Source organism: Antechinus flavipes, chromosome 3, assembly GCF_016432865.1.
Source record: "Antechinus flavipes isolate AdamAnt ecotype Samford, QLD, Australia chromosome 3, AdamAnt_v2, whole genome shotgun sequence".
NCBI lineage: Eukaryota > Metazoa > Chordata > Mammalia > Dasyuromorphia > Dasyuridae > Antechinus > Antechinus flavipes.
This window is the reverse complement of record NC_067400.1, coordinates 392970096-392992361: the sequence shown is the minus strand read 5'-3', so window position 1 is coordinate 392992361 and position 22266 is coordinate 392970096.

Here is a 22266-nt window from a genome sequence, read left to right as displayed (position 1 = left end):
AATGGGGTTACAACCAAGAATTATCCACCCAGAAAGAATGAGCATCATCTTTCAGGGGAAGAGATGAATCTTCAATGAAGTAAGAGACATTCAATCATTTCTATTGAAAATAAAAATGGAATTAAACAAACAATTTGAAAAAGTAAAGAAAATGGAAGGAAACAATTTATAATTTCATTCAAGAGAATAACAATAATGAGATCACATATCAAAATGTATGTGTTGCAGTTGAAGCAGTTCTTAGGAGAAATTTTAGATCTCCCAAAAATTACATGAATAAAATAGAGAATGAAGAGACCAATGAATTGGGCATGCCAAAAAAAAAAAAAGCAAGGAAAAAAACAAAAAAAAAATCAATACCAAATTAGAAATCTGAAACTCAAAGAAGAAATTAATAAAATTAAAAGGTAGAAAACTATTAAACTAATTAATAAAAATTAAGAATTGATTTTGTGAAAACAAAAACAACAAAATAGACTTTTGGTTAATTTGATTAGACAAAGAAGGAAAAAAAATCACCAGCATAAAAAATGAAAAGGGTGAACTTACTACCAATGATAAAGAAATTAAAGCAATAAATAGAAACTATTTTGCTCAAATGTATGGCAGCAAATCTGACAATATAACCAATATTTTGAGTATTTACAAAAAAATTATAAACTGCCCAGATAAAGAGGAAATAAATTACTTAAACGGTACCATTTAACAAAAAATAAATTGTACAAGTTGTCAATAAAATCCCTAGGAAAAAATATTCAAGGTCAGATGGATTCAGAAGTTAATTCTACCAAACATTTAAGGAATAATTATTTCTAATACCATGCAAATTATTTGGAAAAACAGGTTAAGAAGGAGTCCTGCTGATTTCCTTCTATGACACAAATACGGTATTGACACATAAATCAGGAAGAGCCAAAATAAAGAATGAAAATTATAGATCAATCTCCCTAAGGAATATTGATGCAAAACATTTAAATAAAATATTAGCAAAGAGATTACATCAGCATATCAGCAAGATAATACACTATGACTAAGTGGGATTTACATAAGGAATGCAGGGATGGTGCAATATCAAGAAAACTCTTAATAATATCATAATCTCAGTAGATGCAGAAAAAATTGAAAAATATAGCATCCATTCCTAATAAAAAACACTGGAGAGCATAGGGATATAGGGAGCTTTCCTAAAAATAATAAATAGTATGTATCTGAAAGCTACAGCAAACATTATTTTTAATGGAAAGAGGTTTGACACATTCCTAATAAGATTAGAGGTAAAACAAGGATGTCCATTATCACCACTATTACCCAGCATTGTAGTAGAAATGCTGGCATTAGCAATAAGGAAAGAAAAAAAGAAATTAAAGGAATTAGAATAGGCTTTGAGGAAATAAAACTATCACTCTTTCCAGATGATATGATGATATACTTAGAGAATTCTAGAAAATCATCCAAAAGGTAATTGAAATAATTAGCAGCTTTAGTAAACTTTCAGGATATAAAATAATCCCATACAGATCATCAGCATATATATATATATATATATATATATATATATATATATATATATATATATATATATATATCTTTCTGACAAAGCCCATCAGCAAGATATAGAGAAAAAGTGTTAAAAAGATATGAACAATTGGGTGACACAGCAAATTATAGACAATTAATAATTTCACTCAAGATAATGACAATGATGAGACATCATATCAAAATTTATGGGAAGCAGCCAAAGCAGTAATAAGGGGAAATTTTATATCCTTAGAGGCTTACTTGAATAAAATAGAAAAAAGAGATCAATGAATTGGGCCTGGAACTTAAAAAGTTAGCGAAAGATCAAATTAAAAACCCCAATCAATTACTAAACTTGAAATTCTAAAATTAAAAGGAGAAATTAATAATATAGAAAGTAAAAAAAAAATACTATTGAACTAATAAATAAAACTAAGAGTTGGTTTTATGAAAACACCAATACAATTGATAAGCCTTTGGTAAATCTGATTAGAAAAAAGGAAACAGGGAAATCAAATTAGTAGTATTAAAAATGAAAAAGGAGAACTTTCCACTGATGAAGAGGAAATTAAAGAAATAATAAAGGGTTACTTTGCCCAACTTTATGCCAATAAATTTGATAATCTAAGCGAAATGGAAGACTACCTCCAAAAATATAGGCTTCCCAGATTATCAAAGGAGGAAGTCAATTGCTTAAATAGTCCCAATTCAGAAAAAGAAATAGAACAAGCTATTAATCAACTCCCTAAAAAAAAATCCCCAGGACCAGATGGATTTACATGTGAATTCCACCAAACATTCAAAGAACAATTAGCCCCAATGCTTTATAAACTATTTGAAAAAATAGGGAATGAAGGAGTCCTACCAAACTCCTTTTATGACACAGACATGGTACTGATACCTAAACCAGGTAGGTTGAAAACAGAGAAAGAAAATTATAGACCAATCTCCCTAATGAATATTGATGCTAAAATCTTCAATAAGATATTAGCAAAAAGACTACAGAGAATCATCCCCAGGATAATACACCACGATCAAGTAGGATTTATACCAGGAGTGCAGGGCTGGTTCAATATTAGGAAAACTATCAGTATAATTGGCCATATTAATAATTAAATTAACAAAAACCATATGATCATCTCAATAGATGCAGAAAAAGCATTTGATAAAATCTAACATCCATTCCTATTAAAAACTCTTGAGAGTATAGGAATAAATGGACTTTTCCTTAAAATAATCAATAGCATCTATTTAAAACCAGCAGTAAGCATCGTATGTAACGGGGACAAACTGCAACCATTCCTAATAAGATCAGGAGTGAAATGCTAGCTTTGGCAATAACAGTTGAGAAAGACATTAAAGGAATAAGAATAGGCAATGAGGAAACCAAATTATGACTCTTTGCTGATGATATGATGGTATACTTAGAGAACCCCAGAGACTCTTCTAAAAAGTTATTAGAAACAATCCACACCTTCAGCAAAGTTGCAGGATAGAAAATAAACTCACATAAGTCATCAGCATTCTTATATATTGCAAACAAAACCCAACAGTTAGAATTACAAAAAGAAATTCCATTTAAAGTAACTACTGATTGTATAAAATATTTAGGAATCTATCTCCCAAAGGAAAATCAGAAACTTTATGAGCAAAACTACAAAACACTTTCCACACAAATTAAGTCTGATCTAGCCAACTGGAAAAATATTAAATGCTCTTGGATTGGGCGAGCAAACATAATAAAGATGACAATACTACCTAAATTAATCTATTTATTTAGCGCTCCCAAAAAACTAATTTGATGAACTAGAAAAAATAACAACAAAGTTCATATGGAAAAACAAAAGCTCAAGAATTTCAAGGGAATTAATGAAAAAAAATCAAATGAAGGTGGTCTAGCTGTACCTGATCTAAAATTATATTATAAAGCAGCAGTTACTAAAACCATCTGGTATTGGCTAAGAAATAGAATAGTTGATCAATGGAATAGGTTAGGTTCAAAGGACAAAACAGCCAATAACTTTAATAATATAGTGTTTGACAAACCCAAAGACCCCAGTTTCTGGGATAAGAATGCATTATTTGACAAAACCTGCTGGGAAAATTGGAAATTAATATGGCAGAAACTAGGCATCGACCCACACTTAACACCATACACCAAGATAAGATCTAAATGGGTCCATGACCTAGGCATAAAGAACAAGATTATAAATAAATTAGAGGAACATAGAATACTTTATCTCTCAGACTTGTGGAGGAGAAAGAAATTTGTGACCAAAGATGAACTAGAGACCATTACTGATCACAAAATAGAAAATTTTGATTACATCAAATTAAAAAGTCTTTGTACAAACAAAACTAATGCAAACAAGATTAGAAGGGAAGCAACAAATTGGGAAAACATCTTCACAGTAAAAAGTTCTGATAAAAGCCTCATTTCCAAAATATATAGAGAACTGACTCAAATTTATAAGAAATCAAGCCATTCTCCAATTGATAAATGGTCAAAGGATATGAACAGACAATTTTCAGAGGATGAAATTGAAACTATTACCACTCATATGAAATAGTGTTCCAAATCATTATTGATCAGAGAAATGCAAATTAAGACAACTCTGAGATACCACTACACACCTGTCAGATTGGCTAAGATGACAGGAAAAAATAATGATGAATGTTGGAGGGGATGTGGGAAAACTGGGACACTGATGCATTGTTGGTGGAGTTGTGAACGAATCCAACCATTCTGGAGAGCAATCTGGAATTATGCCCAAAAAATAATCAAATTGTGCATACCCTTTGATCCAGCAGTGTTTCTATTGGGCTTATATCCCAAAGAAATAAAGGAAGGAAAATGAACTACATGTGCAAAAGTTTGGAAAATGAGTAGATACCCATCAACTGGAGAATAACTGAATAAATTTGGTATATGAAGATAATGGAATATTTTTCTTCCTCATAAAATAATGAACAAACTGATTTTAGAAATGGCTGGAAAGATTTACATTAACAGAAGCAATATCAATATTAAACATATATGCACCAAGTGGTGTAGCATCTAAATTCTTAAAAGAGAAATTAAGAGAGCTGCAATAAGAAATAGACAGCCAAACTATAATAATGGAGATCTCAAACTTGCACTCTCAGAATTAGACAAATCAAACCACAAAAATAAATAAAAAAGAAGTAAAAGAGGTAAATAGAATACTAGAAAAGTTAGATATGATAGATCTTTGGAGAAAACTAAATGGAGACAGAAAGGAATACAATTTCTTCTCAGCAGTTCATGGAACTCATACAAAAACTGACCATATATTAGGACACAAAAACCTCAAACTCAAATGCAGTAAGGCAGATATAGTAAATGCATCCTTTTCAGACCACAATGCAATAAAAATTACATTCAATAAAAAGCCAGGGGAAAATAAACCAAAAAAAAAAAAACAATGATACTGTTTGAGGATGTATTCTGATGGAAGTGGATTTCTATGACAAAGAGACCTAACTGAGTTTCAATTGATAAATGGTCAAAGGATATGAACAGACAATTTTCAGAGGATGAAATTGAAACTATTACCACTCATATGAAATAGTGTTCCAAATCATTATTGATCAGAGAAATGCAAATTAAGACAACTCTGAGATACCACTACACACCTGTCAGATTGGCTAAGATGACAGGAAAAAATAATGATGAATGTTGGAGGGGATGTGGGAAAACTGGGACACTGATGCATTGTTGGTGGAGTTGTGAACGAATCCAACCATTCTGGAGAGCAATCTGGAATTATGCCCAAAAAATAATCAAATTGTGCATACCCTTTGATCCAGCAGTGTTTCTATTGGGCTTATATCCCAAAGAAATACTAAAGAAGGGAAAGGGACCTGTATGTGCCAAAATGTTTGTAGCAGCCCTGTTTGTAGTGGCTAGAAACTGGAAAATGAATGGATGCCCATCAATTGGAGAATGGCTGGGTAAATTGTGGTATATGAATGTTATGGAATATTATTGCTCTGTAAGGAATGACCAGCAGGATGAATACAGAGAGGCTTGGAGAGACCTACATGGACTGATGCTAAGTGAAATGAGCAGAACCAGGAGATCATTATACACTTCGACAACGCTATTGTATGAGGATGTATTCTGATGGAAGTAGATCTCTTCGATAAAGAGAGCTAATTCAGTTTCAATTGATAAATGACGGACAAAAGCAGCTACACCCAAAGAAAGAACACTGGGAAACGAATGTGAACTATTTGCATTTTTGATTTTCTTCCCGAGTTATTTTTACCTTCTGAATCCAATTCTCCCTGTGCAATAAGAGAACTGTTCGGTTCTGCAAATACATATTGAAGGAGTCCTACCAAATTCCATTTATGACACTGATACCTGAACCAGGTAGGTTGAAAACAGAAAAAAAATATTATAGACCAATTTCCCTAAAGAATATTGATGCTAAAATCTTAAATAAAATATTAGCAAAAAGATTACAGAAAATTATCCCCAGGATAATACAAGTAGGATTTATATCAGTAATGCCAGGTTGGTTCAATATTAGGAAAACCATTAGCATAATTAACTATATCAATAACTAAACTAACAAAATGATATGATCATCTCAATAGATGCAGAAAAAGCATTTGATAAAATCCAACATCATTCCTAATAAAAACACTTGAGGGTATAGAAATATATCAAGTTTTCCTTAAAATAGTCAGGAGCATATATTTAAAACCATCAGTAAGAGTCATATGTAATGGGGATAAACTGGAACCTTTCCCAGTAAGATCAGGAGTGAAACAAGGCTGCCCACTATCACCATTATTATTCAATATTGTATTAGAAATGTAGCCTAAGCAATAAGAATCGAGAAAGAGATTAAAGGAATTAGAGTAGGAATTGAGGAAACCAAATAATCACTCTTTGCAGATGATATAATGGTATACTTAGAGAACCCCAGAGATTCTGCTAAAAAGCTGTTAGAAATAATTCACAACTTTAGCAAAGCTGCAGGATACAAAATAAATCCACATAAATACTCAGCATTTTTATACATCACAAACAAAATTTAACAGCAAGAGATACAAAGAGAAATTCCATTCAAAATAACTGTTGATAGTATAAAATATCTGGAATCTATCTACCAAAGGAAAGTCAAAAATTATATGAGTAAAATTACAAAACACTTTCCACACAAATAAATTCAGATTTAAATAATTGGAAAAATATTAAGTACTCTTGGAGAGGCTGAGCAAATATAATAAAGATGACAATACTGCCTAAACTAATCTAATTATTTCATGCCATCCCAATCAGACTCCCAAGATACTATTTTAATTACCTAAGAAAATAACAACGAAATTTATATCGAAGAACAAAAGGTCAAGAATTCAAGGGAATTAATGAAAAAAATCAAATGAAGGTGGCCTAGCTGTACCTGATCTAAAATTATATTATAAAGCAGCAGTCATCAAAACCATTTGGTATTGGCTAAGAAATAGATTAGTTGATCAGTGAAATAGGTTAAGTTCACAGAACAAAATAGTCAATAACTATAGCAATCTAGTGTTTGACCAACCTAAAGACCCCAACTTTGGGGATAATAATTCATTGTTTGAGAAAAACTGCTGGTAAAACTGGAAATTAGTATGGCAGAAATTAGGCATGGATAAACTATAACATATTTAACATATATAAGACTGCTTGCCATCTAGGGGAGGGGGTGGAGGGAGGAAAGGGAAAAATCAGAACAGAAGTGAGTGCAAGGGATAATGTTATAAAAAATTACCCATGCATATGTACTGTCAATAAAAAGTTATAATTTAAAAAAAAAGAAAATTTAATCTATGAACACAGGACTCAAAATAAGCATAAAAAGCTAAACAGAGGAAATATATATTATTTGAGTGTTAAATTGTTCCTATAGCTAGATGGAAAAATGGTATCTGTAATTATCTGGGAAGTGTATCTGTTACTGGGGCAGTTAGAGTGGATGTTTATAGACAGAGATGGTCGTCTTGAATGGATTTTGATTTGATGATATCAAAGAAAAATACATGAAGGGATGGAAAAATGATTTCACTGGAGAGGAGTAAAGGCAACTATAAATGCAATAAATTAGATCAGATGAAAAGCCCCCTCCTCCTCCCAAAAAATTTATTACAATAGAGAGAAAAAAGGAGGGGAATGAACACTGATGCTTGATCTCATCGGTTTTGACTCAAAGAGGGAATAACTTAAACATTCAATTTTATGTAGAAATTTATCTAGTCATATGAGAAGTAGGAAGATAAAAGGGAAAGAAAAGAAAAAAACTAGATAGAAGGAAGGTCAGTACCACTAGTAAAAAAAAAAAGTAAAATAAGTGGGGGAGGGTGATAGCAGATAAAGTAGTGAATAGGGTGGGTTAAAAAAAAAAAACTACTAAGAACAGGGTGGATGTAAAGGGCTGAAACTCTGAACAGGTGCACTAGAATCAGACAACCATGGGCTTGAAGCTAATTATCTATTGGACAATAACTCTATTAGCATATATTTGGAAAGATAGCCCTTCTCACTGTTCTGTGCTGGTTCCATCTTTTGGTGTATACAGATAGTCTTATGAGGGATTAGGGATTAAAGGATGAAGTGAGACAAGCCAGGCTCACTTTGCAGGAGTACAAGGAGAAGAAAGGTTAGTGAAGAACTTGTGGCAGTTTTGTCCTTCTCGTTTACTTCTCCCCCTAAAGATCAAAGACTTTTGCTTATTCTGACTCAGGCTGACCCTGAGTCCTCCAGGAAGCTATCCCAGCCTTTATAGTTGGAAAAAGAAAAAATAAAGTACATCAAGGGGAGAAAATGGGATGGAGAGAAGTGCAGAACTGATAATCATAACTGTGAATGTGAATGGAATCTCCCATAAAACAAAAGCAAACAGCAGAGTGGATTCAAAATCCAAATCCTATAATATGTTGTTTACAAGAAACACATACAGAGTAAAAGTAAAAAAAGGCTGGAACATAATTTATTATGCTTTAGTTGAAGTAAAAAGAAAAGCAGGTGTAGCATATATGTTCTCAGATCAAGCAAAAGTAAAAATAGATCTTAAAAAAGATAAGGAAGTAAAGTACATCAGGAAAAAGGGTACCATAAACAATGAAGTAATAAGATCATGAATGTGTATGCACTAAGAGGTAGAGTAGCCACATTCTTAAAGAAGATATTCAGTCAGTCACAGGAAGAAATAGATAGCAAAACTAAATTATTGGTGAACCTCAATCTTCCTCTTTCAGAATCAGGTAAATCTAACTACAAAATAAATAAGAAACTAGGAATGTTAATAGAATCCTAAACATAGATATGATAGTCCTTTGGAGAAAACTGAAATGGGGCAGAAAGGAATATATATTTTTCCTTGGCAGTGTATGGCACCTACATAAAATTTGACCTTTTATTAGGGCATAAAAACCTCACAATCAAATGAAGAAAGGCACAAATTGCAAATGTTATCTTTTTAGACTGCTATGTAATAAAAATTATATTCAATAAAGGGGCAGCAAAAGATAAACTAAAAATCAATTTCAAATAAAAATAATCTAATTATAAAAATGAGTGGATGAAACAAGAAATCACAGAGACAATCCATAATTTCATCCAAGAGAATGAAAGTAATGAGACAAAAAACTAAACCTCTGAGATACAGCCAAAGCAGTGCTTAGGAATAATTTTATATCTTCAAATAATTGCATCAATAAAATAGAGAAAGCAGCAATGAGTGAATTGGGCATGCAATTGAAAAACTAGAAAAAGGACAAACTTTTAGAAAAAAGAAATTCAATAAATTATAAATGATTTCCTCCTTCCCTCTGAAAAATAAGAAGAGATAGAATCACAAGTGAATTCTATGATGTATTTAAAGAACACTTAATTCCAATACTATATAAACTATCGGGGTAAACTTATTGGGGTAAAGAAGAAATGCTACTAAGTTCTTTCTGTGTCACATATATAGATTTGACATCTAAAACCAGCAGAGTAAAAATAGAGAAGAAAATTGTAAAGTAATTTCTTCAGTGAATATTGATGCAAAAATCTAAATAAAACACTAGAGAGGACATTACAGTAATAAATCACAAAGATCAAACAATAATATCAGAAATGCAAGCTGGTTCAATATTAAGAGTAGTATAAGCACAATTTACTATATCAGTAATAAAATAAAAATCATATCATTATATCATTAAATTCAGAAAAAGCTCTTGTCAGAATGATATATCATCTCATTAAAATAATTAAAAAACTTATGAATAAATGGAGTTTTGCTTTAAGTAACAGTTAATATCCATCTAAAACAAAGAGAATGCATTATCTATAATGCAGCTAAATCAGAAAGCCTTCCAAAAAGATCAGTCATAAAGGATGCCCATTATGCCTACTACTATGCCTACTATTCAATGCTGTGCTGGAAATGCTAGCTATACCTATAAGACAAGAAAATATAATTGAAAAGATTACCATTTTCAATGAGGAAACAATATTATAATTTTTTGTAGATGATATGATGCCATGCTTTAAGAACTTTACAAAGTAGGCTGAAAAAACTTTTCAAAACACTTAACATCTTTAGTACAGTTGTATGACATAAAATAAATTCACATAGATCAATAGTATGATTTTATACACACACACACATACACACATATATATACACACACATAAACATACATACACAAGTCAAGTGTATGCATGTAATTTCCAGCAAAACAATAGAAAAGAATTAAAAGAATTTCCATTAAATAAACTGCAAATCAAATAAAATACCTGGGGTTTTACCTGCCAATACATATATAGAAAGCATAAGAATACACTTACAAATATTTTTCACTCAAAGTCATGTATAAGCAATTAGAGACATATTTATAGCTTATAAGTAGCCTGAGTCAATATGATAAAAATGATAAGAATATATATGATATCTCTTCTGTGTCATACCAAAGTAAATCTGTTGGAATCCTTACTAACTGCTAAGTTATTAGAGTTGATCTAATCTTACAAGAAGATTTTGGCCAGAACCTGAAACAAGGTACTAAGTAGAACTAATTAATACAAGGCTTGTGTTCACACCTTTACTCATTGGAGTTCACAAGTATGCCAGCTTCACAAAGTAAACTTTCTAACTTCAAGGGAGTTCACACCTCCCTTAAAGCTCTTTGGGCCAGAGACCACTATGGGAGAAAACCCATAATCCCATTCTCTCAGAAGATTCACATATAAGGCGAGAGAGCCATTCCGGAATACATTTTTCCTCTTGGCTGGCTGGTCGCAGAGGAGAGTTCAGCTGGACTCGAGAGGAGCGACTCTGGTGCAGAGAGCACTTTGACGGATTTCAGCGGAATTACGCCAGAAGCCCTCTTTCCGAGGCAAGGCAGAATATATTCCACTTGGCTGGCTGGTGGCAGACGAAGAGTTTTCAGAGGATAAAGCTATGAGTGGAGAGTTCAGTGGACAACCAGATTCATCTTCATCTCACACCACTGTAGTTGGTGGCTGGGCTCCTGCACACCCCCCACTGAGACCAAGCTGGTCTGAAAGACTCACCAGAAAGCTAGCCGAGCACCAAGTGAAGGAGACAAGAGATTCATTCCATCTCTGTGTTGGTCAGAGGCTGAAGAAAGCAGAGGCAGAGGCTGAAGGACAGAACCTTTGGATTTGGAGACATCCGGAGGGCCCTAAGCTAAACCAGTTGTGTTTTGAGAAGAACAAGAACTCCAACATTTGAACTCATAACATAAATCATCCTAAAAAATTAACTTTTATAGCTAATCTTATATCTCCACATTCTTTACAGAAATGTTAAATGTCATGTCCAATAGACATCTTAAATATAATACATCCAAAACAAAATTCCCTTAATACTCCTCCTCCTTTTCTATTATCCTATAGGGCAATATCATCTTCCTAGTACCTAAGGCTCCCAACTTAAGCATCATCCTGGATTCCTCACAACCTCTCACTCCCATATCTCAGCCATTGCCAAATGTCTGTTAGTTTTACCTTGGAAATATTTCTTGAATAAACCTTTTTGTCCTCTCTGACACTTCTTCCACTTTAATACAGGCCCTCATCAGCTCAGCCCTATATTATTTCAATAAACATTTCAATTATTGTCATTATATTTCGATTATTTCAATAAATAGTTCTGTCTTCCTTAAGTATCCCCCACTCTAATCCATCCTCCATTCAGCCATTAAAATGATTTTCCTAAATTGTTAGTTAGTATTATTACACACAACACATTCCCTGCCAAAAAAGCTCTATTGACTTCCTTTTCCTTCCAGGAGTTAATACAAAGCACTGCTTTTGCCTTTCAAACTCTTCTTAACTTAGCTCCCTTCTAGCTTTCCTGTCTTCTTACACCTTAATCCTCAACACTTACATGTTTTCTCCCCTAGTGACAGTTGTCTTCTGGATAACCTACAAACAAAATACTCTATTTTCATCTCTAGCTATTATTTTGGCTATCCACCATGTCTGGAAAATTTTATACTCCAACTACTGACTTTTCTGGCTTTAATTTAAATCTTTTAAAAATTTTTTTTCTTTAAAACATCACCTTCTCTATGAAACCTTACCCAATACTTTAATTCAAGATCCTTTCCCCTCTTAATTATCTCATATTGATTTTAGATACAGATTGCTTTGTATAAATGTGTTTGCATAACAACTCCCCTGTTAGTTTGTAAATTTCATGAGGAAAAGAATTTCATTTAACCTCATTCTTTTGTATTTCTAGCACTTTACATAGCACCTGACATATAGTGGGGGCTTAATACATGTTTTTGATTAGTTGACTGAAGTGAGAATGCATAGCTAGAGGAGAGTGCAAAACAGGCTTGTAGTATATCTACAATTTAGGGGTAATATTAGGTTAATGATACAGAAAAGGAGACTGGTCAGAGAAGAAGGTTAAAAGCCTCATAAATATGAATAATAGAGAGATCTCTGGATAAAAATTATAACAAATGCCTTAGAGAGATCCAAATGAATGATTATTGAGAAAAAAGATCATTATATTTGGAAATTAGTTACTTTGTTACTAATTTAGTTTAATAACTGATGTTACTAAACACCATCAGTAACTTTAAAGATAGCTGTGTCAGTTGAATGATGAGGTTAAAAACATTTCATATGATTTATGACAGTAAGAGAATAAATGACACTAATGTGTATAAACTTCCTTTAAAAACTTTTGAAAAAAGTGAAAAAATAAATAGGAAAGTAGCTAGTACCAATGAGAACATCTTGGTTATGTTTGTCAGCAGTAAGGAATTAACCATTAGAAAGGACAGGTTGAAGCTGAGAGACTGGATGGGAGTGAGGATAATCTACTGGAAAAAGATGTGAAGAAATGGCATTAAAGATATAAACTAGAAGAATTAACTTTACTGAGAACTTGAAATTTCATTTATATAGGTATACAAAAGACATGGATGAGATCTTAAATTGAAAAATGTGAGAGAAGGAAAAAATAAACTATATGTCTTTATGTCTGTGAGCATGCTTGTGTATGTAATATACTTAAGAATATATGTGCACACATATAGTATACATTCCTATATGTATACACATATGTACACAACTAAATATGTGCATACAAATGTATACATATACATGTTTTATAGGTACTTGCTAGGTGCCCATCATTATTGGTCAAAGGTCAAAATACATTTTAAAAAATTATCATAAAATTTAGCTTTTTTTCTTAAATATAATGTGCTTAGCCAAGCCATTTGATTCCTTCCAAAAGCATACTACTTCTTTAGAATTCCTCTGTTTTCAATTGCTGAAGTTCTGTTCATGTGTGGTCTTATGTTTTTTAGCTTAGAGACCATTATTCTTATCAGAGCTGATTAAATTTTATCTAGAGATACCTTTTATCCTCATATTAATCACTGGGAATGGTTATTTCTTCTAAGGTTTTACAAGAATCCAGAGGATATTCATCATATTCCTGGTAAATCCATTGGAACGATTTTATCCAGATCATGATTTCAGGTTCCCCAACAGGAAGTCACTAATCAGCACAATCTCCCTTTTTCTCCTCTAATAGTGAAAGACTGATCTCTCCTTTATATTACCTATGGATTCATAGCATTAGTCCTTGAAGCATGTGAAGTCATCCATCTCCCTAGCCCCGCAGAAAGAAGTTCATATTTATAACATATCCAGGTTCCTGTAGGGTTTTCCTCTTTTCTTCCTTTTGTCTTACATTTCCCCATATTCTTTGGCTTATGATGCCTTTCATTTTATTTAGTTTACAATTCTTAAATTTATTTATTTAGTATTTTCCAGTTATATTCAAAACAATTTTTTAGTATTTGTTTCTAAGATTTTTGAGTTTAGGTCCTCTCCCTTATCCCCACCCACAATTAAAAAATAATACATGAAGTTATTCCCAATATTCCCATAACAATCAAGCTATGAAAGAAAACATAGATCTCACGCCATAATAAAAATAAAAACTTTCAAGAAAAATTACATTAAAATAGATACATAGAGTGAGTAATTAAAGGACACTTTCATCAGTTTCTTTTCTGAGTATGGATGTGATTTTTCATTATTGGTCCTTCAGAGTAGGTGTGGGTGATTGTAGTACTGAAAATAACTAAGTCAATTACAGCTGGTCATTCAAGAACATTGCTATTATTTTGTATACAGTATATTTCATTTCATTCATGGAAGACTTTCCAGTTTTTTTTTTTCCCTGAAAGCAATCTGCTCATATGATATCTTTTAGAATTCTCTCTCTTTTTACCTTTTTCTATTTTCTTTTCTCTAATTCCTTCAAGAAGCACTTAAACCTATCTTCCTGCTCATTCAACAAACTATAGAGTAGAAGAACATTAAAATATGATTTTTACCTTCTCTACTGGGGCAAAGACTAATTTCTTTGTGTACTTAAAGCAATATTATTCGGTGGTAGTAGACAATAAAATATGGTACATTATTTCCAAGTCACTGCAAATTCTTCCTATGCTATAACATTTTGAATGTAAATGTTCAGGTCTTTGACATAGAAACTAAAATATAGGACTTGGATGTCAGGAAGACCTGAATTTTAATCCTGCCTCCCTCACTATCTTTGTGACTCTGGCCATGTCACGTTATCTCTAGTAGCCTCAGTTTCCCATCTGCACAATGAAAATAATGATTTGCATTTGGGTTGTTGAGATTTTATATATATATGTATATATATTTAACTCTGGGTTAATCTCTATGACTTTCTACTGTGACAGAAAGATTAGTCTTCATGTGTGTTCATATATTGAAGGTTCCTGACTAAAGCTTAATTTATTTATAATGTACTTCCTATCTTTTCTCTTGATAGAGTTGACACTAAATGTTCAACCTCCTTTAAAATGCAATTAGCATATTCCTGCTATACTCTAATGTGCCATTGTTATGTGAAAACAGCTCTATAAGCCCAGATCCAATTATCTAATTAGGCCTAATTACCCACTTTATTTATTTTTACCAGCTGAGCTTTAGATACTTCCTTGTACTTTCCTGGCCACTTGGCTCTTTGGCTTCACTGGGGACTTATTCCAGGAATAGTGAACAGGATGAGCAAAAGCAGAGAGGAAGGTCAGCCAAATACACATGCACACATTATACAGAACAGTGTTTACTTTAGTTTAGCTATTTTGTAGCACATGCAGAAAGTCATAGTGTAAGATAAATCTTGAGAAGTAGGATATTGCTAGATTATTGTGCATCTCAAATAACAGATGAAAAAATTTAAAGTTTATCCAGTAACTAATATGGAGAATTCAGGTAGAAGGCATGGAAAGGGTTAATTTATCCAAAAACAAAAACAAAAACAAAAACAAAAACAAAAACAGAGTATAATTCATAGTAGAGGAATGACCACAGGAAGTGTTTTTGGGGGTTCAATGAGATAGTAACAAGGAAAAGAAATTCTAATCTAATGCAGGACTTTCCACAACGTCATTCTTTACAAGTTGATATCTATCTTTTGACATTTTCAGAGATAGAAAACATACTGGTCAACCTCATTAATTTAGGACATCTTTGAGTTACCATAGCAAAAAGAATTAAAACCTAATGGTAAACCCATTGATGTTAAGACTATTTAAATATAGCTGGGGTGTTTCCTTGATTATAAACAGTTTATTCCTGGCATTTTTCCAACTTGGAAAGCCTTCTACTAGAAATTTTGTTGTTGTTGTTGTTGTTTTGTTTTGTTTTCTCCTGTAGGCCCAAATCGTACATCATTAAAGCTTCTAATAATTTAAACAAATTACCCAGCAATTAGAACAGGAGACAATCTTAGAATTCTTTGGGTCTAAAACTCCTTATTTTACAAATGAAACTGAATCAAAAAATAGGTAGTATCTTACACAAAGTTGCAAAGATCAATGATAGGAGCTGTACATGTGCTCGATTCTCAGTCTAGTGCAGTTTCTCTAATGTGTCAGGTTGTTTCTTTCTGCTCCTTTCTGGATCAAAATATATTAAAATTAGACCCACATATTTATTTAACTTCATCCTAAATTTTAACTTTGTAATGTCATATTTTATGAATGATTACACATAATGGAACGAAAATTTATTTTCCTTTCATACTTTTTTGTTGTTGTTATTTCTATTCTTGTTATATATCCTTGAATTAAGAGGAAAAACAAAATTTAAGAGAAAATATTCCTCGAAAGTTACCTAATTCAGTTTTGAGAAATAAGCATTGCTGACATTTTTTTAAATCATGAAAAAGCATTAAGATCTATTGATTCACAATCGTATGTATAAATTATTTATGAGAAAAGTCATTCACTATTGAGAATAACCATGCTTTTAAAAAAAGAAAGAAAAACATGGAGATGAAGTAGGTAAGTTTTAAGAAAGAATATTCTATAGCAAATAATTTGTTCATAATTAGAGGTAACTCAGAAATATAGAGAACACAACATTGTATCATGTTTGTTGATAATTTTTAAAAAGATAACTCAGAATAAAGTGCATTCTTAAGTTACTCATAAAATATCATAAATACATTAAAATGATAGATGCAATCTCAGAAATATTTTAATGATTCTCTGAGTTAGATGAGAGAAATATTTTAATGAAAATTATTATTATTATAGCTAGAATTTATATAACACTTTATATAAGTCACATTGAGTTGAATTATACATATTTTCTCATTTGTTTCTCCTAATATTACTGGAAGAAAGGAGCTTTTATTAGTCCTATTTTCTTCTGGTTATGGTCTTTTAGTTGATTAGTTATGTAGAATTCATGACCTCATTTGGAATTTTCTCGAAAAAAAATATTTGGAAGAAAATTCCAACATAATTGGAATAATTTGCTTATTTTTTTCTCTATTCTCTATTTTATAGGTTGGGAAACGAGGGCAAACATTTGTTTCTTGCCCAAATTTAACAGCTAATGAGTGCTGAAGTTGGATTTGAACTCAGTATTCCTGACTCCAGGCCAAGAGTTCTATACACTGCTACCCTGCTGCTGACATTTCTGGCAGAGTTGCTTGTTTTTTGCCATGAATGCTATTATGCACCAAGTACAAATGGAATAGATATGCCCTGATTATGAAGCTATAAAGAAATTTTTGTTTATTGATGATGATGAACATGACAATTACATAGGACTCCTATGTGAATTCTAGGGTAATTTTGATGAGTTTGGCCAAGCTATTGCCTTAGGAAAGAAATTCAGATGAATGAATAATTACAATGAGAACAACAACGATAATAAGTTTACACATATAGTGATATCAGATTTGTATGTATATAAAAATATAAAATATGTACTTATATTTTTATTGTATTTATATGTAATGTTCATTTATATTAATATATAAACATGTTAAATTATATGTATAAATATATAATACTACACACTCTAGATATAAATTATAAATGTTATATATTTATAATTATAATCAAATATTTATATTTTTATGTATGGATATGTAAGCATATGATAATATTATAATGTACATAAAACACATTATGCAGTATTAATATATAATATGCTTTAGCATATTATATGACTCAACACATATGTGTGTACATACACACACACATATATATGCATATATATATGTGTGTGTGTATGTACACACATACCACACACAGATGTGTAAACTTTAAATCACTATATATTTTAATTCTGTTGTTGCTGCTATTCTCATTGTTATTTTTATCCCCTTGATTTTTCCTGTGCTTATGTACATACATAAAATCTCACTTGAACATTAAAGCAATCCTGTGACATATGCCTATTACATATTTTACAAGCACATAACTAATTCTTTGCTAGGTAGTCAAAGCATCTGTTTACTTGTTGACCAAATAGTTATAAAACCTTAAAATCTTAAATTTCCTCTTTGTTTAAAAATTTATTTTCTTCTGCTCAAAGAATTATGATTAACAGTGTCTTGAGATAACTCTGAGGCTTTAATGGCTATGCCACCAGCTTTGATTAGTTTTATGATTTTAGAAAGGTTTCCATATGATGCTATTAACAGATGAGGTCTGTTATCTGAAAATCACCTTTACTCCATACAGAAAAGTTCACCATAAGTAAATTGTTCATGATTAATCATTTGGCCATTTCAACTAATGAAATAAAAATTAACCCAAAATAGTTTGTAATCCTCCATGACTCACTTCTGTTTTTGTCAAAATCATGATGGTATAATAGAAAATGAGGTAAAGGGTGACAAAAGTGACGCAAGTTTTAGACTACAGATAAACATGAAGTTAATTAACTATTGATAATATACAAACACTACTAACTAATGATGAATAGATTGAGATTTCAGTATTTATATTCTTGCCACAGGAAATTTTAGCTAAATGAAAGGATAACTCAGACTATACTTGATAAAACAAATAAATTGTTTATACAACAACTTTAATTTTAAAGAGTTGGCCAATTTGTACTAAATGCTCATTATGAACAAATAAAAAAGTTCCCAATAATAGTTTTATGTTTTGTTCAAACATATATCACATAGTAAAGCAGACAGAGAAGTATCATGGAATACTTGAGAAAACATTCCAAATTAATTTGTAGAATAATATGAAATGTTTTAAATATAAAGGTAAGCATGTTACACAAGAGCAAAGAAATTGGAATATATGATTTGAAATAAGCAAGCAGAATATGTTAATAGTTTGTGCATTATATAGAAGCCATCTACTGAGATATTAGGAATAATGTCTTTAAGCTAGAAATGAGTAATAGTCAATGACAGAAAATTTTATATTGTGTCTTAGGAGACAAGAAAACAAAAACAAAATACTACTACTGATAGGAAATTAATTTTTCAATCAATTGCCTCCACCACAGCCTCAAACTTATTGGAGCAAATATAATCTTCCTGTTCCCACCCCCTAAAAATGCCTGGCTCTTTGTAACTCAATTTAGATTTTTTCTTGACAAACATACTAAAGTGTTTTGCCCTTTGTTTCTCCAGCTTATTTTAGAGATGAGAAAAATGACAAAGTTTAAGTTTTAAGAAACTTGCCCAGGATATCATAAATGGTATATATCTAAAACCAGATTTGAACTCAGGGTTATGAGTATATTTCAAACTTGGAGGCTGGCATTGTTTCACTGATAATACCTAGCTATCCCATATATTTTGTTAGGACAACTACAAAATGCATACCAAATTAGAAAAGATAGATATGTTATTACAATAATTCTAATCAGATCTAGTTAAAGAATTCAGGAATTTTTAAAAATTAGAAAAATAAAAACAATAAAGAAAAAATATTATGACACAAATATGATGCTGATAACTATAACAGGGAAATCCAAAACTTAGAAAAAATATTTTAGACCAATTTCCACAACAAATATTATGGGAAAATTAAATAAAATATAAGCAAAGATATTACAGAAATATATCAAGAGATAATAAACTATGGCCACATTGGAGTAGCTCCAGGACTACAGGGCTATTTCAATATTAGGAAAAAACTATGAGTATATTTGATTGTATCAGTAACAAAAACTATAGAAATCATATGATTGTCTCAATAGAAACAGAAGTTTTTGTGAAAAACACAAGAATTTTTTAAAGGAAGTGAGAGAAATAAAGAAAAAGTGGGGAAGAGAAATAAGAGTGAGGTGCAAGAAAATCATGAAAAAGGAGTCAATAATTTGATAAAGGAGATACAAAGATACTGAAAATAATAACATATCAAAAAACAGAATAGGCCAAATGGTAAAAGAGGTACAAAAATCTAATTAAGAGAAAAATGACTTAAAAAGTATAATTGGCTAAATGGATATATATATGAATTCACTGAAAAGTATAACTCATTAAAAAGGAGAATGAATCAAATAGAAAAGGAGGTACAGAAGCTTATTGAAGAAACCAATTCTTTAAAGTTGACATTGGATAAGTAGAAGCTTATGATTTTATACAACATTAAAAAATGATCAAAATCAAAGAAATGGTAAAAGAAGACATTATCACATTTTTATTAAAGCTTTTTATTTTCAAAACATATGAATGGATAATTTTTTGACATTAATTTTTGCAAAACCTTGTCTTGCAATTTTCTCTTCCCTTCTCCCACCACTTCCCCTGGATGACAAGTAATCCAATTTAAATTAAACGTGGTAGAAGTATATGGTAAATACAATATAGTCATACCTATTTATACAATTATCTTGGTGCAGAAAAATCAGATCAAACAGAAAAAATTGAGAAAGAACATAAAATGCAAGCAAACAATAACAAAAGGAGTCAAAATGCTTTGTTGTGAATGACTCAGTTTCTACACTGCTCTCTCTGGGTGTGGATGGTTCTCTTCATCATAAGATCATTGGAAATGGTTTGAATTATCTCATTGTTGAAGAGAGTCCTGTTAATTAGAATTGTTCATCATATAATCTTGCTGTTGTCATATTCAGTGATCTTCTGGTTCTGCTCATTTCACTTAGCAGCTGTACACATAAGTCTCTCTAGGTCTCTCTGAAAACATCCTGTTGGTGGTTTCTTACAGAACAACAATTTTTCATACCATTCATATACCATAACTTATTCAGCCATTCTCGAATTGTTGGGCATACATTCAATTTCCAGGTTCATCATATTTGGCCAAAAGAAATAATTACATATATTTGGTTTCATGAAGAAGCATCTCTCATCTTATAGAAAAATGGGAGGAGAAAGGGGAAAATGGAAGGGGTAGGCTAAATAGAAAGGAAAAGAGGGGAAAGGGATAAGAAAGGGTGATAAAATACTGGGGAGGAGGGAAAGGAGAAAAGAAAAGAGAAAAATATAATCTGGGGTTAATAAGATGGCAGGAATACAGAATTAGTATTTTTAACAGTAAACGTGAATGGGGTGAACTCTCTCATAAAGTGTAAGCTGACAGCAGACTGGATTAAAAAGCAGAATCCTACAATATGTTGTTTACAATAAACACATTCTAAGCAAAGTGATACATGCAGAGTAAAAGTAAAAGGCTAGAATAGAATCTATTATGCTTCGGGTGAAGTAAAAAAGCAGGAGTAGCTATCCTCATCTCAGATCAAGCAAAAGCAAAAATTGATCTGATTAAAAGAAATAAGGAAGAAAACTATATCTTATTAAAAGATACCATAGATAATAAAGCAATATCAATATTAAATTCGCCCCTCACCGGGTCAGTGAAAAAATGATCAGAAAAAGTGTTAGATGAAATCCAATACCCATTCCCTATTAAAAACACTAGAGAGCATAGTTATAAATGGACTTTTCCTTAAAATAGTCAGTTGCATCTATTTAAAACCATCAGCAAGCATCATATGCAATGGGGATAAACTGTAACTATTCCCAGTAAGATTAGGGGTGAAACAATGTTGCCCACTATCACTCTTGCTATTCAATATTGTATTAGCAATGTTAGCCTTGTCAATAAGAGAAGAAAAAGAGATTAAAGGAATTAAATAAAATAATGAGGGAACCATATTATCATTCTTTGCAGATGATATGATGATATGCTTAGAGAATCCCAGAGAATCAACTACAAAGCTATTAGAACAACTTTAGCAAAGTTGCAGGATACAAAGTAAACCCACATAAATCATCAGCACTCTTACACATGCAGGTTCTTGCCACTACAAAAATGGCTGCTGAATGTGACATATTTCATTGAAAAACAGTAACCTTGGAAAATATATCCAAAACAAAACAAAAATAAATAAATAAAAATAAAAAATCATTGCACTACCTAAAAGTCATTATTAAAAAAAGAAATCATTTAATAAATTATCAAAGACAACTTCTAGAACCACAGGGTAAAATAAAAATGAAAAGTACCCATTAATTATCTTCTGAAAGATATTCCAAAATGAAAACTCCCAGAAACATTAGGGTCAAAATCCAGATGTCCCAGATCAAGGAGAAAACACTGCAATTAGCCAACAATGAATGATTCAAATATCATAGAGCCACAGTAAAAAATAACACAAGATTTATTGTCTTCAACATTAAAGAATAATAAGAATTAGTATATCATATTCCACTGGGTAAAAGAGCCTGGACTGCAACCTATCCAGCAAAACTGAATATTATCTTTCAGGGGAAAAATAGACATTCAAGAAAATAAAAAAAAAATGAGAGCTGAATAGAAACTATGTGTTTTAAGTGAAACAATTCAAGAGAAGTGTATAAAGGTATAGGAAAGAGAAAACATATAGAATTTGATAAGGTTGAAATGTTTATA